Source organism: Oncorhynchus clarkii, chromosome 28 (genome assembly GCF_045791955.1).
Source record: "Oncorhynchus clarkii lewisi isolate Uvic-CL-2024 chromosome 28, UVic_Ocla_1.0, whole genome shotgun sequence".
In the NCBI taxonomy this organism is placed as follows: domain Eukaryota; kingdom Metazoa; phylum Chordata; class Actinopteri; order Salmoniformes; family Salmonidae; genus Oncorhynchus; species Oncorhynchus clarkii.
The window spans coordinates 13,163,648-13,179,805 of record NC_092174.1 but is presented as its reverse complement, the minus strand read 5'-3'; positions in this window follow the sequence as shown (position 1 = coordinate 13,179,805).

The window sequence follows — 16,158 nt, the reverse complement described above, 5'->3', positions numbered from 1 at the left end:
AAGTTTGATTTATTCACTGCTTTAGCACACTCCGCCAACCCTAATGTCCTAGCCATGTCTGAATCCTGGCTTAGGAAGACCACCAAAAATCCATAAATTTCCATCCCCAACTACAACATTTTCCGACAAGATAGAACTGCCCAAGGGGGCGGAGTTGCAATCTATTGCAGAGATAGCCTGCAGAGTTCTGTCTACAATCCAGATCTGTGCCCAAACAATTCGAGCTTCTACTTTTAAAAATCCATCTTTCCAGAAATAAGTCTCTCACTGTTGCCGCTTGTTATAGACCCCCTCAGCCCCCAGCTGTGCCCTTGACACCATATGTGAACTGATATCCATTGTGACATTGTGGGAGGATAACCACCTTCCAATTAATGGCAATGCATTTCTTAGCCGATGTAAATGCTAGGTTACACAGTTTCTTCTGATATCCGTCTCCAGAATCAACATTTCCAAGCAAACAAAACCAGGGAGAATCTGTAGACATGCTGAGATAAAAGAACATACTCTTTGCCAGAATTCAGCCAGCCTTCACAAGACCATAACATATGCAAATATGTCCCTTTTTGTGTTTTACACCTCCAGCAGAATAATTACATTTCTGTGTGCATGATATTCAGTTTCATTGGCATATAGTATGTTCTATTGATGGTTTTAAACTGCAGTAATTTATATCTGAGATTATATGAACATGACTGGGCATTCTGTATCCATTCATCATCATCAATAGCGTCTCCCAGGACTTCATCACATTTTTGTTTGACATGTTTTATGTCATGGGGAAAAGCCTCTATCAACCATTGATAAAGTTTGGAAATCAAATTTAGAGGTTTAAAAGACTGCCTTAAAATAGTTTCAATCTTTGAAGCTTCTTGCTTGTCCAGTGTTTGCTGCACTGAGAAAATAAAGTGTATCTGCAAAAATTCACCTCAGCTCCGTCAAAGACTGGTCTTCCATGGCTGCCTGACCCTGATGAGACCCCTTTCACCATCTGATCCTGTTTAAATGAGGCATGACAAACAATGACATCGGTGTACATGTATACATTATATTATCCATGAATAGAATCAATGGTTCAACAATTTTAATTACCATTATTCCCAGGTCCCAGACTGTAGCCTACCCATCTACACAAGATGGAACTTTGAATCCCTTCACTGATTGTTATAATATACTGCAAAATTCACCTGAGCTCCGTAGACTGGTCTTCCCTGGCTGTCTGACCCCGCAGGGACACCTGTCACCATCTGATCCTACTAAGACATGATGAGCATAGTGTTGTGTACTGACTGTGCACCATGACAGTGAAGCCTGTAGAGTTCTTTATACCGTATACATGTGAACAGTAGGGATTTATCCAGGGAAACTGACAGATCAATAACGTTACATTGCTATGCTGACTAATAGAAACTCACATTGCACTGAAAAATTAAGAATATCAGTCTTCAATCGTTGGCCGCTGCTTTCATCGTTTAATTCAGGTCTAGTGTGATTGAGGCAAAAATAATTGCTAAAGTTAGTAAGCTAGCTACTGTTAGCCAACTTTTGGCTAGCTCTGCGAGCTAATGGTACAATGGTATATAATTTACTTCTGTTGAAATGGGACAAAACAGCTGTTAGATACTGCTACCTGACAGATACTGTAGCTAGAGGCTAGCTAGAGCTGAACTGGCTGTGGACGGTAGCTACTAGCTAGCTAACTAGCTGCTAGTAGTTCATTCACTTGAGTATAGAGGGAATGAAACATTAGCTAACGTAACATGTCAGTTACACAACTGGCTCAGCACTGGGAATATACACTACAGTTCAAATGTTTGGGGTCACTTAGAAATGTCCTTGTTTTTGAAAGAGAATCACATTTTTTGTCAATTAAATTAACTTAAATTGATTACCGATTAGGCTACGGTAGAGCGACATGAAATGCATACAGTGGATTATTCTCCTACTTGGATGAATTTTTCTGGTACCAGAAACTGCATGCGAACTTCTGAGAAAGTCGGCGGCACCACACATCCGCTATAGCAGAAACGTTATTTTACAATGTAACAACTCACGTTCGAGAGAATGGATTTTAACAAGGCTAATCTGAAAACAAGACTCCCTAAAATCTATCAGCATATCGATTGTGCTACCAGGGCTGGGAAAACCCTGGATCATTGTTATTCTAACTTCCGAGATGCATATAAGGCCCTCCCCCGCCCTCCTTTTGGAAAAGCTGACCACGACTTCATTTTGTTGCTCCTAGCCTATAGACAGAGATTAAAACAGGAAGCTCCAAGCTGTTCAACACTGGTCCGACCAATCTGATTCCACGCTTCAAGATTGCTTCGATCACGTGGATTGGGATATGTTCTGCATGGCGTCCAACAACAACATTGACAAATAAGCAGATTCGGTGAGCGAGTTCATTAGCAAGTGCATCAGCGATGTTGTACCCACAGCAACTATTAAAACATTCCCAAACCAGAAACCGTGGATTGATGGCAGCATTCGCGCGAAACTGAAAGTGCGAACCACTGCTTTTAACCAGGGCAAGGTGACCGGGAACATGACCGAACACAAACAGTGTAGCTATTCCCTCCGCAAGGCAATCAAACAAGCTAAACTTCAGTATAGAGACAAAGTAGAGTTTCAATTCAACAGGTCAGACACAAGAGGTATGTGGCAGGGTCGACAGTCAATCACGGATTACAAAAAGAAAACCAGCCCCATCGCGGACCACAATGTCTTGCTCCCAGACAGGCTAAACAACTTCTTTGCTCGCTTTGAGGACAATATGTAACGGTTTTCTTCCGCTGAAGGAGAGGACCAAAATGCAGCGTGGTTAGAGTTCAACATGTTTAATAAAGACCATACACGAGAACACTACAAAATACAAAATAACAAATGTGAAAACCGAAACAGTCCTATCTGGTGCAATGACACAAAGACAGAAGACAATCACCCACAAAATACCCAAAGAACATGGCTGCCTAAATATGGTTCCCAATCAGAGACAACGACAGACAGCTGCCTCTAATTGAGAACCAATCTAGACAACCATATACATACAAAACTACCTAGAAAGGAAACAGCCCCATAGACCCTAGACCAGACAAAACACATAAATCCCGCATGTCACACCCTGACCTAACCAAAATAATAATCCCACCCCATCCGAGGGGTGGGTCTGGGTGAGCGTCTGTCCACGGTGGCGGCTCTGGCGCGGGATGTGGACCCCACTCCACCATAGTCTTTGTCCGCTTTAGTCTTTTCCTAGGAACGGCGACCCTCGCCGCCAACCTAGGATTGGCAACCCTACTAAAGGGCCCCACTCCACTAAACAAACTCCTCCGGGCTGAGGGGCAGCTCCGGACTGAGGGGCACCTCTGGACTGAGGGGCAGCTCCGGACTGAGGGGCAGCTCAGGACTGAGGGGCAGCTCAGGACTGAGGGGCAGCCCAGGACTGAGGGGTTGCTCAGGACTGAAGGGTAGCTCAGGACTGGGAGATTGCTCAGGCTGGTTGAAGGCTCTGGCAGCTTCTGGCTGACTGACGGCTCTGGCAGCTCCTGGCTAACTGACGGCTCTGGTGGCTCTGGCAGATCCTGGCAGAGCCGCCTAACCAAAATAATAAAGAAAACAAAGATAACTAAGGCCAGGGCGTGACACAATACAGTGCCACTGACACGGCCCGCTACCAAAACCTGTGGACTCTCCTTCAACTGCAGCCGACTTGAGTAAAACATTTATTTCTTTATTAATTTTACCCCCTTTTTCTCCCCAATTTCGTGGTATCCAATTGTTAGGAGCTACTTTCTTGTCTCATCGCTACAACTCCCGTACTACGGGCTCGGGAGAGACGAAGGTCGAAAGTCATGTGTCCTCCGATACACAACCCAACCAAGCCGCACTGCTTCTTAACACAGCGCGCATCCAACCCGAAAGCCAGCCGCACCAATGTGTTGGAGGAAACATTGTGCACTTGGCAAACTTGGTTAGTGCACGCTGGTGCACGATGAGACAAGGATATCCCTACCGGCCAAACCCTCCCTAACCGGGACGACGCTAGGCCAATTGTGCGTCGCCCCACGGACCTCCCGGTCGCGGCCGGTTACGACAGAGCCTGGCCGCGAACCCAGGGTCTCTGGTGGCACAGCCCTTAACCACTGCACCACCCGGGAGGTTGTGAGTAAAACATTTAAATGTGTTAACCCTCGCAAGGCTGCCCAGACGGCATCCCCAGCCGCGTCCTCAGAGCATGCGCAGACCAGCTGGCTGGTGTGTTTAAGGACATATTCAATCAAGCCTTATCCCAGTCTGCTGTTCCCACATGCTTCAAGAGGGCCACCATTGTTACTGTTCCCAAGAAAGCTAAGGTAACTGAACTAAACGACTACTGCCCCGTAGCACTCACTTCCGTCATAATGAAGTGCTTTGAGAGACTAGTCATGGACCGTATCACCTCCACCCTACCTGACACCCTAGACCCACTCCAATTTGCTTACCACCCCAATAGGTCCACAGACGACGCAATCGCAACCACACTTCACACGCCCTAACCCATCTGGACAAGAGGAAGACCTATGTGAGAATGCTGTTCATCGACTACAGCTCAGCATTTAACACCATAGTACACTCCAAACTCGTCATCAAGCTCGAGACCACGGGTCTCGACCCCGCCCTGTGCAACTGGATACTGGACTTCCTGACGGGCCGCCCACAGGTGGTGAGGGTAGGTAACAACATCTCCACCCCGGGGGGAGGCACCACAAGGGTGCGTTCTGAGCCCTCTCCTGTACTCCCTATTCACCCACGACTGTGTGGCCATGCACGCCACCAACTCAATCATCAAGTTTGCTGACGACACACTCCGAGGTGAGGGCCCTCGGAGTGTGGTGTCAGGAAAATAACCTCACACTCAACGTCAACAAAACAAAGGACATGATCATGGACTTCAGAAAATAGCAGAGGGAGCACAGAGGGCGCAGCAGCGCCTCTTCAACCTCAGGAGGCTGAAGAAATTTGGCTTGTCACCAAAAGCACTCACAAACTTTTACAGATGCACAATCGAGAGGATCCTGTCGGGCTGTATCACCACCTGGTACGGCAACTGCTCTGCCCATAACCGTAAGGCTCTCCAGAGGGTAGTGAGGTTTGCACAACACATCACCGGGGGCAAACTACCTGCCCTCCAGGACACCTACACCACCCGATGTCACAGGAGGCAATAAAGATCATCAAGGACAACAGCTAGGTTGGGTTGTGTATCGGAGGGCGCATGACTTTCAACCTTCGTCTCTCCTGAGCCCGTACGGGAGTTGTAGCGATGAGACAAGATAGTAGCTACTAACAATTGGACACTACGAAATTGGGGAGAAAAAGGGAAGAAAAAAAAGAAAAAAAAAGACAATCATAGTTTTACACAATCTATAATTTAGCAGAACACAGACTCCGCCTCCGTGCTCCTTACCAGTAGCTTCACTGTCTCTGTCCATACGAGTGATAGTGAATCCGTCAGGGGTTACTTCAGAGTCGGGTATCGCCTCCGACTGCCAAGTTTCAGAAAAGGCCATCGCACAGGCCTCCCTGTATTCATATGGATACCGTGAGATTGCCCGCAATTAAGCGATTGGACATTGGAGTGCAGAACAGTTGGAAGCGGAATCTTTGTTTTGTCCCTCCTCAACCTCTGGCCACACCTCCTTCCCTTTTCCTCTTCCTTTTTAGTAGTCGTTCGCCCGGTTTGTTTTCTCTCACGATCACTGCAGGTATGTCCCCTTTAATCAAATCAAATCACATTTTATTTGTCACATACACATGGTTAACAGATGTTAATGCAAGTGTAGCCAATGCTTGTGCTTCTAGTTCCAACAATGCAGTAAAAACCAACGAGTAATCTAACCTAACAATTCCACAACAACTACCTTATACACACAAGTGTAAAGGGATAAAGAATATGTACTTAAAGATATATGAATGAGTGACACAGCGCGCATCCAACCCGGAAGCCAGCCGCACCAATGTGTCGGAGGAAACACCGTGCACCTGGCAACCTTGGTTAGCGAGCACAGAGGAGTCGCTGGTGTGCGATGAGACAAGGACATCCCTACCGACCAAGCCCTCCCTAACCCGGACGACGCTAGGCCAATTGTGCGTCGCCCAACGGACCTCCCGGTCGCGGCCGGTTACGACAGAGCCTGGGCGCGAAGCCAGGGTCTCTGATAGTACAGAGCCCTTAACCACTGCGCCACCCGGGAGGCCCAAAACTATGATTGTCAGGGGAAAAAATGATCCACTCTGATATAGAGCTACTGTCAGTGTCGCTGCGCCCCTTCTACCTCCCCTGTGAATTCCCCCAGCTTTTTCTGACTGCTGTTTATATCCATCCAAGAGCAAACAGTGTCAATGCAGCTGACATCCTTTTTTACATCACTCAAGAGCTTGATGTGATTTCCCCTGATGCGCCCAAATTCATCATGGTGGATTTCAATAGCTGCACTCTCAAGCATACTTTGAGTACTTACACCCAGCGTGTGACTTACCTAACAAGGAAAAATAAGATAATTGACTTACAGTATGTTACGGCTCGGTCCCCAAAGCGAGTTCATCCTTGGCCAGACCTCCACTGGGTGGATCAGATCATAACACTGCTTTTCTACAACCAACTTAAAGACAGTTACTCAAAAGAAGGTGGTGGAAAAACAAATACAGGTGTGGGACAATGACAGCAGTGATCAGTTGCAGGGATGCTTTGATTGTACCTCCTGGAGTGTATTTGAAGAATCATCCGATGACCTGAACGAGTAATGTCTGGCTATATTGAATTCTGTGTTGATTTGGTGATCTCCACAAAAAAAAATGGTAAGATGTTTCCTAACAATAAACCATGGGTGACCAAAAAATTGAAGGTGGTGCTTAGCAAGAAAAAACAAGTGTTTGCCTCCGGGAATCTACTTGAAAGAAAAGAGGTACAGAGATAGGTGAACAAAGGAATAAAAAAGGCGAAATGCCAGTACAAGGATAAGGTGTAACAGATAATGTCAGAGGGAGACTCTCGGTCTGCCTGGTTGGGCATTAAGAATATGGCAAACGCCCCCTTCAAAGGGAGGTAACGTATCGATCCCTGCCTGGACGAGAGGGTGTGCCTCTCTACAGCCAATGAACTAAACAAGTTCTCCACCCGCTTTGATACAAGGGGCGCCCCCCGCTCCACCGGCCTCTCTGGAGAAGGATGTTATGGCAACCGAAAGCGAGCTTGTCATCAATGAGGAAGTCATACGAGTGTTCAAAAGCACTGGAGCACGAAAGAGCCCGGGGTCCTGATAACATAAGTGGTCGTGTCTGGAAAAACTGCTCCACTCAGCTGAGAGGTGTGTTCTGCTCTATCTTTCAGAGGTCCCTGGATACATTGGAAATTCCATCTCTATGGAAAAAAATATATTGTTGTACGTGTCCCAAAAATTCATCCATCATCCATCTGCTTCAAATGATTACAGACCTGTCACTCTTACCTTTCTCTTGATTAATTATCTTGAAGATCATCAAGGCAGAGATAATCAACACCACCAGACACCTTCTTGACCCCCTCCAATTTGCATACCGGTCAGAGAGAGGGACAGATGATGCCATCCTCTCGCTCTTACATTTGGTGTACATGCATTTGGAGGGCAGAAAACCCATGTGCGTATCATGTTCGCAGATTTATCCATTGCGTTTCACACAATCAATCCGTTGATCCTCGCGGACAGACTGGGGGGAGACTTCGGACTTGATGTTTGTCACATGGATCACCAACTTCCTAACTGATAGGTCTCAGCAGGTATGAGTTGGCAACACACTCTCTGAGGAGGGCAATACTTCAGTTGGAACCCCACAGGGCAGTGTTCTTTCACCAGTACTATACATACTGTATACCGGTACATACTGTATAGCCGGTTCCCAGGGTGCCACCTGATCAAATACGCTGACGGTACTGCTTTGGTCAGTCTCATCGAAGGGGATGAGACGGAGTACGGACCGTCTCTGAATGATTTTCATGCCTGGTGTGAGTCACCCCATCTAAAATTAAATGTGTCAAAAACAAAGGACATGATGATTGACTTTCGAAGGAACAATACCATGCACACACCATCACAGATAAAAGGTGATGCCATTGAAATAGTGGAGGAGTACAAATACCCTGGGCTAGTCATTGAGAGCAAGCTGCCCTAGATCAGGTTACTCACTCCATTTTTAAGAAAGGCCAACTGAGACTGTATGTCCTACGCAATCTGCACTTTTTTAATGTTAATAGGTTTTCTTTTAGAAATCATTAATTGAGAACATTCTGTCCTACTGCTTGACCTGCTGGTTTGGGAATATCAAGGTTGCACAGAAAAATAGGTTGGACAAGATAGTCAGGACTTGCGGAAAAATCACGAGGCAGCCACAGCAAGAACTGTCATCTCGCTACCTGGGCAGAACTCTCCATAAGGCAAATAAAATAGTGGTTGACTCTTCCCATCCACTCCACCCTGAACTCCAGCTCCTTCCCTCTGGTCGCAGGTACAGACTACCTAAGGTTAAAAAAAAATAGGGCCAAGAACTCTTTTATTCCAAATACAATTCTGCAACTTAACAACATTTTGGACTAATTAAACTTAGCACTTGCACTATGAAACTGCACTTACTATTTGCTTGTAAATATCCTTTGCTATTTATTTTTATATATGATATATTTTATGACTGCTGCATGATGAATTGCTTCTCTGAGGATATTAAAGTTCTCTGAATCTTTCCTGTTTCAGCATGACAATACCCCCATGCACAAGGTGAGGTCCATAAAGGAATGTTGAGATAGGTGTGGAAGAACTTGACTGTCCTGCACAGAGCCCTGACCTCAACCCCATAGAACACCTTTGGGATGAATTGGAACGCTGACTTCGTTCCTAATCGCTCAACATCAGTTCCCGACCTCATTAACACTTTTGTGGCTGAATGAAAGTAAGTCCCAGCAGCAATGTTCTAACAGCTAGTGGAAAGCCTTCCTAGAAGAGTGGAGGCTGTTATAGCAGCAAAGGGAGGACCAACTCCATTTTAATTAATTCCCATGATTTTGGAATGAGACAAGCAGGTTTCCACATACATTTGGTCATGTAGTGTACATCATGCGATGCAGTGAGAGGGTGGGTGTGTGTTGGCCGGTATATTCCTTCTCATTGGCTACATCTTCTGGACAGTGGAGAGCGTGGCACCTGAATATAATTAGCTTGGCAGTTGGGTGGTGGCTGTTTTAGCCTGGCCTTTGCCCGATCTGCTTTGGTAGGGATGGTATCAAGCGCATGAAGCAAGACGGTGGATGGTGGTTGGAAGAGCGCGCTTCTTTGAAATGTAAAAGCGTCTCGGTAGCTTTTGATAAAGAAGAACATCAAGACGAAGCAGCTGCTTTATAAGTGGGATGCACTGTTGAGCGCTACATCCCGAGGGGTTTGTGCTGATGGTACAGAGATTGTGACAGCCGGTTAAATGGCATCCCTTGAGAAGGCAAGAACAAGATGTTTGTCAGGAGAAGTGCTGTGTTACCATAAGGAGACATGTACTTGGAATACGGAGGAGGAATGGAGGGGAAAAGAGAGGCAGAGGAGGTCTAAGAGAGAGAGGGAGGAAGAGGGTGAGCTTGAGTCGGTTAAAAATGGCGGGGAAAAAATAGATTTGGTTTGTTGAAGAAGAATGGTAGAAGGTGTAAGCAGAGTGAGTTGAAGACAGGAGGAGAAATGGAAGTGAATGAGGTCGAAGTATCATAGGTGGTAGGTATGGTGAAGTTCTCGAAGCCCAAAGCCTTTTTGGGAAAAAGTGGACCCTTGCCTTTTGGCTGATCCATTTGTGGTTTCAGGGTGGGTGAAAACAGAGTTGGATGCTGTGGAATCGGTGAAGGTAACCAGAAGCTGTCTTGTGATAATTGTTTGTGTTTCTGCTGGTCAGAAGGAGAAGGCCGCGTTAAACAAATGTGGGCGAGAAATGTGAATTGTTTTTGCTCTCAAGAAAAGGGCACCATTTAAAGGAGTGATTACTAGGGCAGCAGTCAATGTAAAAGTTGACCAACTGAAGGGCGAAGATTCCCGGTGTTTGTGATGCTCGTCGATTGGTGCGACGCAGACAGGGTGGCATGAGTGGTGAAACAGAACAGAGTCATTGTCTGTTCTTTTGAGTTTTGATGTTGAATCTCTGCCTGACAAAGTGATGTTAGGATATATAAGTTGTTATGTTCTGTTAATTACTGATGTCCCCTTTAAGGATGGAGCACCCTTGGTCATGCGTGGTGTTGTTCTATGTTATTCTGGCACTAACTAGTTTGAGTAAATGTGAAGCTCCAGTTCAATTGCTTGTATTCAGAGTATTTCTTATTACATAAATAAGTACTAAGTGTTAAGACACTACATAAGTTATCCTAATACATTACGTTGTTACAGGTGTCAAGCTTATGGGCATGTGGCAGCAGTGTGTACAAAGGAGGTTCTTAGGTGTGAGAAGTGTGCAGAAGGGCATGAGACAAAGGAATGAGTAGAATTGGGGAAAGTAATGGTATGTGTTAATTGGAAGGGTGCCCATAGGGCTGGGGATCAGAAATATCAGTTGCGAGAGAGGCAAGTTGAGGTTTCCAGGGTCAGAGTAGTGCAGAAGTTGTCATATGTTGAGGCAGTGAAGAAAGTAGAGGAAGATGGGTTGGGGTGGGAGGGATCCTGAGAGGAGTGGTGTGAGTAGTATAGTATATATGTACTAGTACAGAGAGATAGGTCAACAAGTGATATATGTTTCAGTAAGATTGGATATTTTGCATTTAAAGCAATGGTTATCAACTGTACTTCAGGGATGGAATGTAAATCACGGAAAATTGAGATTGTGGTGGCAGCTGCAAAGAGTTATTTGGGTGTGTGAGACTTCACCCAGAACAGTTAAATGGTGCGTTAAGTGGTGGTGCCCCATCCTTTCAGGTTGTTGGCCTGAGGTAGGACTAAATAGATTTAAATAGTGGAGTAGGATGATGTTATTTTTTATTATTTAGATATACACTACCGTTCAAAAGTTTTGGGGTCACTTAGAAATGTCCTTGTTTTCTAAAGAAAAGCACATTTTTTGTCAATTAAAATAACATAAAATTGATCAGAAATACAGTGTAGACATTGTTAACGTTGTAAATGACTATTGTAGCTGGAAACGGCTGATTTTTTATGAAAAATCCACATAGGTGTACAGAGGCCCATTATCAGCAACCATCACTCCTGTGTTCCAATGGCACATTGTGTTAGCTAATCCAAGTTTATCACTTTAAAAGGCTAATTGATCATTAGAAACCCCTTTTGCAATTATGTTAGCACAGCTGAAAGCAGTTGTTCTGATTAAAGAAGCAATAAACTGTCCTTCTTTACACTAGTTGAGTATCTGGAGCATCAGCATTTGTGGGTTCGATTACAGGCTCAAAATGGGCAGAAACAAATAACTCTTCTGAAACTCGTCCGTCTATTCTTGTTCTGAGAAATGAAGGCTATTCAATGCGAGAAATTGCCAAGAAACTGAAGATCTCGTACAACGCTGTGTACTACCCCTTCACAGAACAGCACAAACTGGCTCTAACCAGAATAGAAAAAGGAGTGGGAGGCCCCGGTGCACAACTGAGCAAGAGGACAAGTGCATTAGAGTGTCTGAACCCGATCGAACATCACTGGAAAGAGCTAAAAAAATAGTTGTGCAGCAACGCTACCCATCCAACCAATCCAAGAATGGGAGAAACTCCCCAAATACAGGTGTGCCAAGCTTGTAGCTTCATACCCAAGAAAACTTAAGGCTGTAATCGCTGCCAAGGGGACTTCAACAAAGTACTGAGTAAAGGGTTTGAATACTTAGAGTATGTAAATGTGATATTTCCGTTTTTATTTTTATTTTTTATTAGCAATCATTTCTAAAAACCTGTTTTCGCTTTGTCATTATGGGATATTGTGTGTGGATTGATGAGAGGGAAAAATGCATTTAATATTTAAATATATTGAATCCTGTAATGTAACAAAATGTGGAAATAGTAAAGGGATCTGAATTCTTTCCTAAGGTACTGTATGTATGTGATTGTATTATTCCTTTGCTGCCGTACGTAAACAAAATATAATATTTGTGCATTCAGCCTTCCAGATCCTCAGCATAGAAGAAGACGGTACTGAGACAGAAGACAGTCCATGGAGAGGAAACCATTACTTTAATTTGTTTTGTTTTCTCAACAGAATGATCAGAAGTGATTTTTATTTTATTTTAAATACCTTGATTTGTCTAATATCTCAGTGTAATTACACTGAAAAAATACACAAAATATACAAAATTATGTCGACACCCCTTCAAATGAGTGGATTAGGGTATTTCAGCCACACCTGTTGATAAAATCAAGCACACAGCCATACACTCTCCATAGACAAACATAGACAAAAGTAAGGCCACAGTAGAATGGCATTACTGAAGAGCACAGTGACTTTCAACGTGGCACCGCCATAGGATGCCACCTTAACAACAAGTCAGTTGGTCAAATGTTTGCCCTGCTAGAGCTGCCCCGGTCAACTGTAAGTGCTGTTTATTTTGAAGTGGAGATGTCTAGGAGTAACAACGTTGCAATGTTTATCCGCGTAGCGAATAACGCTATCCGCATAGCGGATAAAATTGTCTGTCATTGGTTGCAACACTCACTACGAGTTCCAAAGTGCCTCTCGTAGCAACGTCAGCACAAGAACTGTTCATCAAGAGCATCATGAAAGGGGTTTCTATGACCGAGCAGCTGCACCCAAGCCTAAGATCACCATGCGCCATGCAAAGCATCGGCTGGAGTCGTGTAAAGCTCACCACCATTGGACTCTGGAGCTGCGTTCTCTGGAGTGATGAGTCAAGCGTCACCATCTGGCAGTCCGACGGATGAATATGGGTTTGGTGGATGCCAGGAGAACGCTACCTGCCTGAATGCATAGTGCCAACTGTAAAGTTTGGTGGATGAGGAATAATGGAAAAATGGTCTGGGGCTGTTTTTCATGGTTCGGGCTAGTTCCAGTGAAGGGAAATCTTAACGCTACAGCATACAATGACATTCTAGACAATTCTATGATTCCAACTTTGTGGCAATAGTTTGGGGAAGGCCCTTTCCAGTTTCAGAATGACAATGCGCCCGTGCACAAAGCGAGGTCCATACTGAAATGGTTTGTCGATCGATGTGTAAGAACTTGACTGGCCTCGCAGTGCACGCTAACCAAGGTTGCCAGGTGCACGGTGTAGCCTCCGACACATTGGTGCGGCTGGCTTCCGGGTTGGATGCGCGCTGTGTTAAGAAGCAGTGCGGCTGGTTGGGTTGTGTATCAGAGGACGCATGACATTCAACCTTCGTCTCTCCCGAGCCCGTACGGGAGTTGTAGCGATGAGACAAGATAGTAGCTACTACAACAATTGGATACCACGAAATTGGGGAGAAAAAGGGGTAAAAAAAACAAACAAACAAAGGAAACAAACATTTCAAGACACACTGCAATGTATTTGCTTCAGTAGTCAATCTTTTCACAATTTCTCTTTATTCTTTGTCAAATGCTCTATGTTACTGCTTATTTTACCATAGCAAACCTTTCAACAGTTTTATATGTCTGTTCTACTAAATAGAGATGTATATACAGGACAGAAACACAATCCAACTTATTCCTACTGTGGTTATTATGAGAGATTTGACTCAATCCAGAAAGCATCACAACCCCAGATGTTTTGATTTTTGATAAGGTCATCATGGACGTTTGCAATGTCTCCACAAGTTCCAATCAACAGTTGAAACTTAGGTAGATTTAGGGAGGCAGTGAGAGAATATACACATGTTGAAAAGAGAGTTAGAAGACCAGCTGTCTGCGACTTTTAACAGAGCAGTGAATCACCTCATTGCTGTCTTTGGGCGGTGCCGCATTAGACTGGAATCCAAGCTGATATGCTCTGTTTAACCAGTGAATCAGTTCAGATCCCAGACTAGTGCAATGTAGACACTTGGCCAAAGAGCAGATCCTTAGCAGATAAATATTTACAGAACAACATACTTCAGCCAAACCTTGATGGAAATGTACAGAAAGATGTACTCCCACAGATAAAGACTTGATCCAATATCAACAAAAAAATGTACTGAATTTTGAGTCCTGAACTCTTTGATCCTCCCCCATATCCATCCTTAAAAATGCAATTCTAGCTCAAAACTTGGCCAAAACATGAACTCAGCAAAAAAATAAACGTTCTCTCACTATCAACTGCATTTATTTTCAGCAAACTTAACGTGTAAATATTTGTATGAACATAACAAGATTAAACAAATGAGACATAAACTGAACAAGTTCCACAGACATCCAATCAAATCAAATCAAATTTATTTATATAGCCCTTCGTACATCAGCTGATATCTCAAAGTGCTGTACAGAAACCCAGCCTAAAACCCCAAACAGCAAGCAATGCAGGTGTAGAAGCACGGTGGCTAGGAAAAACTCCCTAGAAAGGCCAAAACCTAGGAAGAAACCTAGATAGGAACCAGGCTATGTGGGGTGGCCAGTCCTCTTCTGGCTGTGCCGGGTGGAGATTATAACAGAACATGGCCAAGATGTTCAAATGTTCATAAATGACCAGCATGGTCGAATAATAATAAGGCAGAACAGTTGAAACTGGAGCAGCAGCACGGTCAGGTGGACTGGGAACAGCAAGGAGTCATCATGTCAGGTAGTCCTGGGGCATGGTCCTAGGGCTCAGGTCAGTTGAAACTGGAGCAGCAGCACGGCCAGGTGGACTGGGGACAGCAAGGAGTCATCATGTCAGGTAGTCCTGGGGCATGGTCCTAGGGCTCAGGTCCTCCGAGAGAGAGAAAGAAAGAGAGAAAGAGAATTAGAGAACGCACACTTAGATTCACACAGGACACCGAATAGGACAGGAGAAGTACTCCAGATATAACAAACTGACCCCAGCCCCCCGACACATAAACTACTGCAGCATAAATACTGGAGGCTGAGACAGGAGGGGTCAGGAGACACTGTCTCAGCCTGACATGTGACTAACAGAAATGGAATAATGTGTCCCTGAACAAAGGGGGGTCAAAATCAAAAGTAACAGTCAGTATCTGGTGTGGCCACCAGCTACATTAAGTACTGCAGTGCCAGTGATTTCTGTGAGATGTTACCCCACTCTTCCACCAAGGCACCTGCAAGTTCCCGGACATTTCTGGGGTGAATGGCCCTAGCCCTCACCCTCCGATCCAACAGGTTCCAGACGTGCTCAATGAGATTGAGATCCGGGTTATTTGCTGGCCATGGCAGAACACTGACATTCCTGTCTTGCAGGAAATCACACACAGAACGAGCAGTATGGCTGGTGGCATTGTCATGCTGGAGGGTCATGTCAGGGTGAACCTGAAGGAAGGGTACCACATGAGGGAGGAGGATGTCTTTCCTGTAACGCACAGCGTTGAGATTGCCTGCAATGACAACAAGCTCAGTCCGATGATGCTGTGACACACCTACCCAGACAATGACGGACCCTCCACCTCCAAATCGATCCCACTCCAGAATACAAACCTCGGTGTAACGCTCATTCCTTCGACGATAAACGCGAATCTGACCATCACCCCTGGTGAGACAAAACCGCGACTCGTCAGTGAAGAGCACTTTTTGCCAGTCCTGTCTGGTCCAGCAACAGTGGTTTTATGCCCATAGGCAACGTTGTTGCCGGTGATGTCTAGTGAGGACCTGCCTTACAACAGGCCTACAAGCCCTCAGTCCAGCCTCTCCCAGCCTATTGCGGACAGTCTGACCACTGATGGAGGGATTGTGTGTTCCTGGTGTAACTCGGACAGTTGTTGCCATCCTGTACCTGTCCCACAGGTGTGATGTTCAGATGTACCAATCCTGTGCAGGTGTTGTTACATGTGGTCTGCCACTGCGAGGATGATCAGCTGTTCGTCCTGTCTCCCTGTAGCGCTGTCTTAGGCGTCTCACAGTACGGACATTGCAATTTATTGCCCTGGCCACATCTGCAGTCTTCATACCTCCTTGCAACATGCCTAAGGCACGTTCACACAGATGAGCAGGGACCCTGGGCATCTTTCTTTTAGTGTTTTTCAGAGTCAGTAGAAAGGCCTCTTTAGTGTCCTAAGTTTTCATAACTGTGACC